We start from the raw sequence: 11,171 nt of genomic DNA, 5'->3' as shown, positions 1-11,171 counted from the left end.
TATTCGAATAGATAAACTTCCCTGCAGGGGTGCACCACATAACCCAACACGCTCGATCCCATTTGGCCGGACACACTTTCTTGGGTCATGCCCGGCCTCGTAAGATCAACACGTCGCAGCCCCACCTAGGCTCAACAGAGAGGTCAGCACGCCGGTCTAAACCTATGCGCGCAGGGGTCTGGGCCCATCGCCCTATGCACACCTGCACGTTGCGTACGCGGCCGGAAGCAGACCTAGCCCCCTTAATACAAGCGCGAGCTTACGGTCCAATGCGGCGCGCGCCACTCAGTCGCTGACGTCAAAAGAGCTTCGGCTGATACCACGACGTCGGGATACCCATAACTACTCCCGCGTAGATGGTTAGTGCGTATAGACCAAATGGCCAGACTCAGATCAAATACCAAGAACTCGTTAAGCGTGTTATGGATCCGCGAACGCCGACCAGGGCCAGGCCCACCTCTCTCCTAGGTGGTCTCAACCTGCCTTGTCGCTCCGCCATAAAGTAACAGTCGAGGGCCGTCAGGAACCCAGGCCCACCTCTACCGGGATGGAGCCACCTGTCCTTTCAGCCCCCTCATCAGAATCACTTGCGGGTACTCAACGAGCCGACCCGACTTTAGTCACCACATGTGTCATGTATATAATGTATATAGTATATACCCGTGATCACCTCCCGAAGTGATCACGGCCCAGTAGTATAGCATGGCAGACGGACAAGAGTGTAGGGCCACTGATGGAGCACTCACATCCTATACTAAGCAGTAGGATAGCAGGTAAGGGTAACAATTGTAGCAACAATGACAGGCTATGCATCAGGATAGGATTAACGGAAAGCAGTAACATGCTACACTACTCTAATGCAAGCAGTATAGAGAAGAATAGGCGATATCTGGTGATAAGGGGGGGGGCTTGCCTGGTTGCTCTGGCAAGGAGGGGTCGTCAACTCTGTAGTCGAACTGGGCAGCAGCAGTGTCGGTCTCGTAGTCTACCGGAGAGAAGAGGGGGAAGAAACAGTAAATACAATGCAAACATAAACATGACGATGCGTGGCATGACAATGAGCAATGCTAGGTGTGTCCTAACGCGACAGTAGGTGCTACCGGCGAAGGGGGGGGGGGAACAGCCGGGAAAGTATTCCCGATGTTTTGCGTTTTCGGACAGACGGACCGGAGGGGGAAAGTTGCGAGTTCGATATGTTAGGGAGGTGTGGTGGACGAATGGACTGCGCATCCGGATTCGTCTCGTCGTTCTGAGCAACTTTCATGTAGAAAACATTTTCATCCGAGTTACGGTTTAAAAGATATGAATTTTCAAAGATTATTTGAATTTCTGGAATTATTTAATTAACAGAAAAGGGATATGACGTCAGCATGACGTATGAGTGACGTCAGCAGTCAACAGTCCGGTTGAATGGTCAAAACTGACACGGGGGACCCACCTGTCATAGACAGTGGGTTAAACAGAGTTCAAACTAATCTAAATTTAGTTAGTAAAACTACTGGGCCCACCTGTCAATGACTGATCAGGTTTTAACTAATTAAGTTTATTTTTAAAAACGTTTGACTAACCTAATTAGGTGGTGGGGCCTATATGTCAGTGGCTGGGGAATAGTACCCCGCGTTGACCACGGTCAACGCAGTCAAACAGAGGCGCAGGGGCCCACTGTCAGCGGCACTGGGCGGGCCCCACGCCACGCCAGGTCAGGGCCGACGCCGGAGGAGCTCCGGCGAGCGCGTCCGCGGCGGTTTCTTGCCGGAGTTCGTCGGGACTTTCGCTACAGCAAGCCAAAACACGCGCCGTGACTTGTGTTCGAACGAGTGGAGAACGCCGCGTCCAACACGGGTGGTGACGCGAGCAGGGATGGCCGGAGTCGTCGCCGGTGACATGGACGGCGGAGACCCGAGGCACGGCGAGCTTGCAAACGGCGCGACGGCGAGCAAAACAAGCGGTGCTAAGCACGTACGACGTCTACGCGTGCGGGCGAGCATGATGGACACACTTGGGCGGTCGTTCGGTCACCGGAACGTGGCCGGCGACGAGCTCGGTGGAGGCGAGCTCGGACATGTGGGGAACGGCACCTACGGGCACGACAACGGCAGGAAGACGAAGGGGAGAGAGGCGAGGCTCACCGGGCGGCTACGTAAAGCCCCTGGAAGGTTAGTAGCAGCAGCAGGCGTCGCCGGAGTCGAAGGGGATCGCCGGAGCAGAGGCGGAAGGAGGGCGGCTCGATCCGCTGCCTGCGGTGCTCCCCGGCTTGCGCTCGTGGACGGGGACGAGGAAGTCGACGACGGCGGAGCTGCTGGACAGGTCGGCGAGGCGAGGCGAGGTCGGTAGCCGCGGCTGCGACGGCGAGCGGCGACGGAGGCACTCGGGATGATGGGGGGAGCAAGGAGCGGCGCGAAGGAGAGGGGAACTGCGGGCGTTAGGGTTAGGGTTTAGGTCGGGGGCGACCTAGTAGGCGACGGGGGAGCGGCGGATGGCCGCCGCGTGGCCATCCTTGGCCGCGGGCGGTCGAACGGCGACCACCACGCCTCAGGTGAACAGAGGTAAGGGAAAGCCCCCAGATGGGCTGGGCCGTGGCACTGTGCAACTAGAGCCTAGTTGCACAGTAGCTTCTGGCCCTTTTTTTTACTTTCTTTTTTTATAACTGCTTTCCAATTTCTTCCTCTGTTTTGCATTTTCTTTTAGCACCAAATGAGTTTTGTTTTGAACAAAACTTGGCACGTGAATCTAGCACAATATCTTGAGATGGAACAAAAAGGTTGGGGTCAAAAGGAGTTGGCTAACCAATTTTAGAAATCGAAAAGGCAAATTTAAAAGCTGTGGACCACTAAATTAATTCCCATGGGCATTTTGAGAATTCAAATGAGGTTGGTTTCAACATAACAATGGTCAGGGGAATTTATAGGACAATGTGAACATTTTTGTTCTACTGCTTGAAGAAATAAATATTTGACTTGCATTTTAAATTTGAATTTGAATTTGGTTTGAAACAAAGGATTAGCAACTTCATTATGATGACATGGCATCATCAGGCATGAGATTATTATAGCATGACACTGGGGGTGTTACACCACCGCCACCGCCAAGACCAGATCCGGCCCGGATGCCGCCGCTGCGACCAGCCGCGCCCAACCCCACCTCCATCCTCTGGCCATCTCAATCCGCACCACCAGAGACGCCTCCATCAAAAGCCACCGCGCTGCCATGGATCGAGGAAGATGGCCGCACCTCCGCGGAACTAGCGCCCTTGTCGCCAAATAGCCTGAGAAGGAGGAGCTACCCTCCGCTGCCGCTGTCGCCCGACAGCGACAGAGGGTAAGGAGGAATGGGATCGGGGCGGCTGGAGCGCGCTCGCCCTGGAGGGGATGAGCGAAACGAGCCTCTAAGCAATGACTCGAGTCCAATGTTGATGCCCGTTGTTTAGCTAAGTCCTAGCTGTCTTAGCAACGAAGGTCGTTATGTTTGGATAAGAGATGTTGGGAGGTTGATGAGAGATGTTGCCTTTGCTGCTGCAAAGAATCCATTGGCACTAGTGCAGAACCGGCCTTTAGCGCCGGTTCATAAGGGCCTTTAGTGCCGGTTCTACAACCGGCACTAAAGAGTGGAGACTAAAGCCCCCCCTTACTACCGTTTGTCACGAACCGGCGCTAAAGTGCCACCACGTGGCACGAGCCAGGCCCGGGTGCGGGTAGACCACTAGTACCGGTTGGTAACACCAACCGGTACTAAATGTTTGGGGGGTTTTGGTTTTATTTTATATTTTTCCTTTAATTTTGTGTTTTCCATCTAATTTTACGATACTACATATTGTACACGTTATGCATATATATATATAAATAGAATTTCTCGTAGAACCTATCATATATATATATACATATCATCGAATGTCTCACACCACCGTATTCACACATGCATACACATGCATGTACGTATATATATACAATTTGGTAAATACAATTTCTCCTACATGGAGGCATTAGTGCGGTAGCGGGTAATGGAATTCTCCTCTAGGATCTATGACTTGGTCGAGCAAAAATCCCGCTATTTCCTCTGCAATTGCTCGTACACGATCCATTGGTAAGAGCTTCTGCCGCACCTCATTGAACTGTTAAGAAGGAGATCAATATGCATGTATTAGTTGTGTGACTAGATATCGATAATGATGTAAAAATTGTGTATAGTGTGTTCTGGCAAACGTACCTATATCTGTCTATCAGATGTTGTCTATCAGATGTGCTCCTTTCGGACGTCATCATGCGAATGTTCTCGCAAACGTAGTATGCACATAAATCATTCACCGGCTCCTGCTTCATGATGTGTACGAGAATAGAGTTCAATCAGATAATAATTAATCAAGCCTGATAATTAATGTTATTGAAACTATAGAATTAAAGAGATTGCATGGTAGCTAGCTAGCTAGCTATAGTACTACTTAATTAATTACCGTGGGTCGATACCTATATAGTTTATCTCTGAACGGGCCTGGAACGTCTTCGATGAACTTTTGCCAAGCCCTGCTGGCCCGTCGACAAAGAAAATGAATAAAGGAGTTATTAATTAGTTGATATCAGGACATATATATAATGAGATTGAAATTACTTGTTGACTATCCCCTTCACGATTGAGTACTCTGTAGGTTTTTTAAGTCCAATACTTCAACTTTTCCTTCTTTAACTTTAATGTCTACCAAGATCCAGTGAAACCTGCATGCGCACTTTAATGTCTACCAAGATCCAGTGGTATCTAGCTAGTAACAAAAACAGAATTTGTAGTACAAGACAGTGTGGACTCACTGGAAGTTGTAAGGAAGTAGTATATCTGCATTGGTATTGAGGCGCTTCAAGAACTCTAGCATGTTATTCTCTACTTCTTGTTTATAATGTCATGACCATGTCTCTTCATTAATGGTATTTGGGTCAATGAACCCAATGCCATGGCGTCCAGCTTTTCTCATTTCGGACATCTTCATCCTGCATAATACCACAGAAAAAAATACAGTGAGGATAATTACAGGTAATGATCAACGAGAGCACTACAGCTAGCTTGAGACTTAAATTACAGAAAGAAATCACTTATAGACAATAGCAACTGACGATAGATTTGTTGAGTGCGTCATAATTGAATAACTGAAACAGTTCTGTATACTCAATAGACAGAGCTAGCTTATGGAAGTAATCCTCTTCTTTGACTTTCACCATGAGGGACTGTAGATTGTGGGTCTTGCAAATTTCCATGTACCATTGATGCAATTCATACATTCTCGTTGGGAGGTTCTTGACCTCCTCGGGCTTGACCAAAGGTTCGCCGCGGACATATTTCCGTATTATTTCCTCCTCTCTAAGCAGAGACATGGGCTCGATCTCGAGGAATTGTCCAACAGACATACCGAGCATTTCAGCCTGCGTTATATGCTCCTCGGTTATTACCAGATTGCCCAGCTGGGGAACTTTAACGGTTTGCCCACATATATATAGGGCGCCGGTACTCTTATGTGTTGTTGGCACAACAAGCGGGGGGATCGATTGCGTCGCCTGTTTCCCAGCTGGGGAACGGTTTTCCCGCATTTTTTGCCAGCTGCTTGGCTCGAGCTTGAGCTCGACTCCTTCTGTACTCGTGCTCGATGTGCCTTCCTGATTTGGCGCTCAAAGTCTGAGTCAACAGGCTTGGGAGCTGGTGGTCTAGCCATACGAATAAAGTGGTCAATCGTTTCCTCAGGCACTTTCTCCCTTGGCGGCGGAGCCAGTTTCGGTCCAAAATGGGCGTCCACTTGGGCCTTCACTATGGCTCTGTTTTGCTCCTCGGTCATGTCGTAAGGCCTCTAAGGAAGAGGAGCGAGGCTTGGACCATATTTATATCGCTTGTCTCCGCGTGTACCTCCTGTACTACCTCGACTCGTAGCGCTAGGCACCATAGCTGCGGTGGCTCTCTTCCCCGATAGCTGAGGCGGCGGAGACGGCTGACGTGGCTGAGTTGGAGCAGGAGGAGTGGCCTGACGCTGTACCGGACTTGAAGCAGGAGGAGTGGCCTCACGCGGTGTCGGACTTGAAGCAGGAGGAGTGGCGTCACGCTGTGCCGGACTTGAAGCAGGAGGAGTGGCCTGCTGCTGTGCCGGACTTGGAGGAGGAGGAGTGGCCTCACATCGAGGAGGAGTCGGATGACGACGCGGTGTCGGTGGCCTTCGAAAGATGATGCAATCCTTTCTTCATAGGATGATACGATGTATGGCCTCTCCTAGTGTGTGCTCCTCGTGCTGTCCAGGAATGTCAAGCTCTAGCCCCGAATATTGGTCCACTACCTCATCAACCACGACACGAGCATAGCCGGCTGGAATCGAGTTGCAATGGAAAGTTTCTTCGGGGGATTTGTATCAGCAACGGCGTCCGCCACCTTCATGGATATGTTATTCATTTTGAAGTGTAGCTCACAGTTTGTGTTCTCCATGATGTCATCCACAGGGTATCTATCCAGCAGTGCGTCCCCCGGGGCGGAACCAACGCTGCTTCTCGGCATAGATGGGATGGTGCTATCCAATGTTGGATCATCCGCTAGCTGCTGCCGCTGCTGAGAGCCCCTTTCCTGGCTAAGTGAGTTGATCTGCTGCTGCTGCCGCTGGAATTTGACTGCCAAGTCCGCGTGCGCTGATTCTAGGCCTTGAAGGCGTTCATAGTCCTGCTTGCTCTGCTCCTCCTCCATCTTCCTCTTCTTCTCCTCCTCCATCTTCCTTCTTGCACGGGTCCTATAGTCGACATTCCATTCCGAAAAGCCCTCATACCAGGGAATAACGCCCTTACCTCGTGTTCTTCCTGGGTGTTCAGGATTTCCCAGGGCGCGCGTAAGCTCGTCGTTCTCTCTGTTGGGCGTGAACACCCCCGTTCGAGCATCTTCTATTGCTTGAAGTAACTTCTCTTCGGCTCCTTTTAGACTTGCCTTCTTGGAAATCATGCCTGTCTTCGGGTCCAACGCCCCCCATGCGCATAGAACCATGTTCTGCACCTGGGGGGGGGGGGGGCAGCTCCTAGTAACTGCAGTGACCCCTGCATCCAGCATCTCTTCCTCAGACTTATCCCACTTAGGCATTGCCACCGCGTAGCCACCAGGCCCCAGCCTATGGAACTGCGTCTTTTTTGCCGCATTGGCCTTGTTTTTTCTCGACCGTTCCTTAGCTAATTCGGATTCCTTGAATTTCACGAAAGCAGGACAGTGTTCTCTTTGCTTCTCCAGTGTTCCCTTGAATTCTGGAGTCTTCTTTTCTCCTTCGACGTAGTCGGCCCATACAGTTTTCTTGTGTGTGTTGAATGCTATAGCCATCTTCCTAAGAGCAGCATCCTTGACTTTCTGCACATGTGCATCAGTGAAATGATCTGGTAGGGTGAAATGTTCCATGAGAGATTCCCAAAGCGTTTGTTTTGCTCTATCGTCGACCCAAGTAACATCTGGATGTTTATTTTTTTGGCTCTTTCCATTCTTGAATGGGGATTGGGAGTTGGTCCTTCACAAGAACTCCGCACTGACGAACGAACTTGTTCGCAATATTCTTAGGCATGAGGGGTTCGCCATTAGCTTTGATGGAATCGATGTTGTACTTTACACCCTCCTTCAACTTTTTGCGCGGGCCTCGCTTTGTCCTGCGGTCTGTAGAAGCAGATTTGCTCGATCCGGAGGGCTGAAAGAAGAAAGATCGATTCGTTAATATATCTTCAAATAAAAAAACATGTGATGATCACCAGATGCCTGCTTATATAAATATACCTCGCCGGTCTTTGTTATTTCGAGATCAACATTGTCTGCGTCATCATAATCATAATCATAGTTCATGACTTCATCCATTCGGTCGTCGAGATCGAATATCTTATCATCACCCTCCCCGGTATTGTTCAGATATTGGGAGCCGTCATCTGCTTCATTCAGATCATCTGCCCTGCGAGGGCTGCGTATGATCTCGAACAGGACATCTTCTCCCTCTCTGCCGGTATTGTCCGCAATAGCTTTTATTTAACTAATCCAGAAGAAATATAAAACAATTTAGTATTCAAATTACAATGCATGGATGCAATCAATAAGGAAAAACTGAATCATAGTACATAATATGCATCGTCTCGAATAATATATAATCTCGAATACATCGTCTCGAATACATCGTCTCTAATAATATATATAATCTCGAATACATCGTCTCGAATATTATATATCGAATACATCACTAGCTAGGTAGCTAATAAAGATCGAATACTACAGAAGAATCTAGGCCACTCGCGGTTCCTAAGGCGCGGGCCGGGCAGCGTCGAGAAAAAATACTATACGCCGCAAAAGTAACAGTTTTTAAATGATTGGATTGTGACTTGTATGCAAATTCTAAATTTCTAACTAAAATGATAAGAAACTAAAAACTAACATTTCTATAACATTTCTAACATTTCTATAACAATTTGAAATTAATCTAATTCATCTAGCTAAAACTAACATTTCTAAAATTTCTAACATTTCTATTACATTTCTAACATTTCTATATACTATTTGACATTAATCTAATCTAATTAATTAATTTATCTAAAACATTTGTATAAAAAACAGAAAAAACAGAAAAAACTAAAAACAAAATCGTGTGTCTGCGTGTGCGCATGCGCGCGCGTGTGTGTGCGTGTGTGGGTGCGCGCGCGCGTGTGTGTGTGTGTGTGCGTGCATGTGTGTGTGCGCGCGCGTGTGTGCGTGTGCACCTACGGCGCCGGCGGCGCGGCGGCTTCGATTGGAGGGAGGAGAGGGGCTCACAGCGCGGGCGACGACCACGGCGACGGCGAATCGACGGGACGTGCGGCGAGGCGACGGGACGACGAGGCAGAGGGGACGGCGACGGGGACGGTGACGGGGGCGGCGGCGACGACGACGGGGACGGCGACGGGGGCTGCGACGAGGGGCGGCGGCGATGGGGCAGAGGAGAAGAAGCAGAAGGAGAACGAACTGACGAATTCTTTTTTCAAGTGTTTGCTTATATAGAACCCACCTTTAGTACCGGTTGGAGCAACCAACCGGTACTAAAGGTCTGTTTTGGCCAGCCGAAGCGGCGGGAAGCGCACCCCCTTTAGTACCGGGTGGTGGCTACAACCGGTACTAAAGGCCCCCCCCCCTTTAGTACCGGTTGGAGCCACGACCCAGTACTAAAGGTGGTGCGCTGCCAGGCGAGGGGCGCAAAGTTTAGTCCCACCTCGCCGGGCGAAGGGCAGCCGCACTGGTTTATAAACCCAGTCGCAGCTGCTCCCTCGAACTCCTCTATATAGCAGGCTTCTGGGCCTAACTATGGCGCGCTGCCCTGTGAGCCTGCTGGGCCTTCTGGGCCTGAATTTGCACACTCGAGGTCTGGCAGGCCCACTGGGCAGCGCCCCAACAATTTTTATATAGTTTTTTCTTTTCTGCATTATTTATTTTCTTCTATTTATTTCTGAGTAATTTTTTATATAGTTTTTTCTTTTCTGCTTTATTTATTTTCTTCTATTTATTTCTGAGTAGTTTTTTCTTTTCTGCTTTATTTATTTTCTTGTATTTATTTCTGAGTAGTTTTTTTATATAGTTTTTTTCTTTTCTTCTTTATTTATTTTCTTCTATTTGTAGTGCTTTACAGAGTTCATTTACAGTGTTTTTCAATTTCAGGGCCATTTAGCTCAAAACAAATCAGTAAATGCATTAAAAATAGCAAATTATATCAGAAAGGATTGAAAGTTGATGACGTTGCTTTGAATGGCATCTGCTGAACGCAAAAAAAGTCCGGAGTTGTAATAAGTTATGAAAATTTCGAAATGCCGGTGTAACAGATGAGTTCTCGTCCGAAACCCTGATACTTCGAAAGAGATTATCCAGTTTGTACACGAAGTGCATCCATTTTTTGCCGTGACCCTCTCTACTTTTTTGCACATGCTATGTGGGTGAAATGATGATACCATGTCAAGTTTCAACATTTTCAGAGTTCATTTTGTAGTGATTTTCAATTTCACGGTCATTTAGCTCAATAAACAAATCGGTAAATAACTGAAAAAGAGCAAATAATGTCAGAAAGGGTTGAAAATTGATGACGTCGCTTTGAATGCTGCATACTGAACGCAAAAAAAAAATCCGGAGTTCAAATAAGTTTATAAAAATGAAGTAACCGTGTAACAGATGAGTTCTCGTCCGAAACCCTGATACCCCAAAAGAGATTGTCCAGTTTGTACACGAAGTGCGTCCAGTTTTTGCCGTAACACTCTCTATTCTTTTGCACATGCTATGTGGGTGAAATGATGATACCATGCCAAGTTTCAACATTTTCAGAGTTCATTTTGTAGTGATTTTCAATTTCACGGTCATTTAGCTCTCTAAACAAATCGGTAAATGACTGAAAAAGAGCAAACGATGTCGGAAAGGGTTGAAAATTGATGACGTCACTTTGAATGATGCATACTGAACGCAAAAAAAGTTCGGAGTTCAAATATGTTTAAAAAAATGAAGTAACCGTGTAACAGACGAGTTCTCGTCCGAAACCCTGATACTCCGAAGGAGACTGTCCAGTTTGTACACGAAATGCGTCCAGTTTTTGCCGTAACCCTCTCTACTCTTTTGCACATGCTATGTGGGTGAAATGATGATACCATGCCAAGTTTCAACATTTTTAGAGTTCATTTTGTAGTGATTTACAATTTCATGGTAATTTAGCTCTTTAAACAAATCGGTAAATGAATGAAAAAGAGCAAATGATGTCAGAAAGGGTTGAAAAATGACGACGTCGCTTTGAATGCTGCATACTGAACGCAAAAAAAGTTTGGAGTTCAAATAAATTTAAAAAAATGAAGTAACCGTATAACAGAGGAGTTATCGTCCGAACCCTGATACTCCGAAAGAGATTGTCCAGTTTGTACACGAAGTGCGTCCAGTTTTTGCCGTAACCCTCTCTACTCTTTTGCACTTGCTATGTGGGTGAAATGATGATACCATGCCAAGTTTCAACATTTTTAGAGTTCATTTTGTAGTGATTTTCAATTTTACGGTTATTGAGCTCTCTAAAAAAATCGGTAAATTACTGAAAAATTGTACTTCCCTTGGGTCGCCGGTTGCAGCAAAAAAATCGGCCGATCATAGCAAAAAAATGTGCCAGTTCATGCAGAAAAAGCTCATCGGCAGTAGCAAATAAAGTCACCACCGGTAGC

The sequence above is a fragment of the Aegilops tauschii genome, chromosome 3 (genome assembly GCF_002575655.3).
Source record: "Aegilops tauschii subsp. strangulata cultivar AL8/78 chromosome 3, Aet v6.0, whole genome shotgun sequence".
NCBI classification, from domain to species: Eukaryota; Viridiplantae; Streptophyta; class Magnoliopsida; order Poales; family Poaceae; genus Aegilops; species Aegilops tauschii.
The sequence above is the reverse complement of the archived record's forward strand: the minus strand, read 5'-3'. Positions refer to the sequence as shown.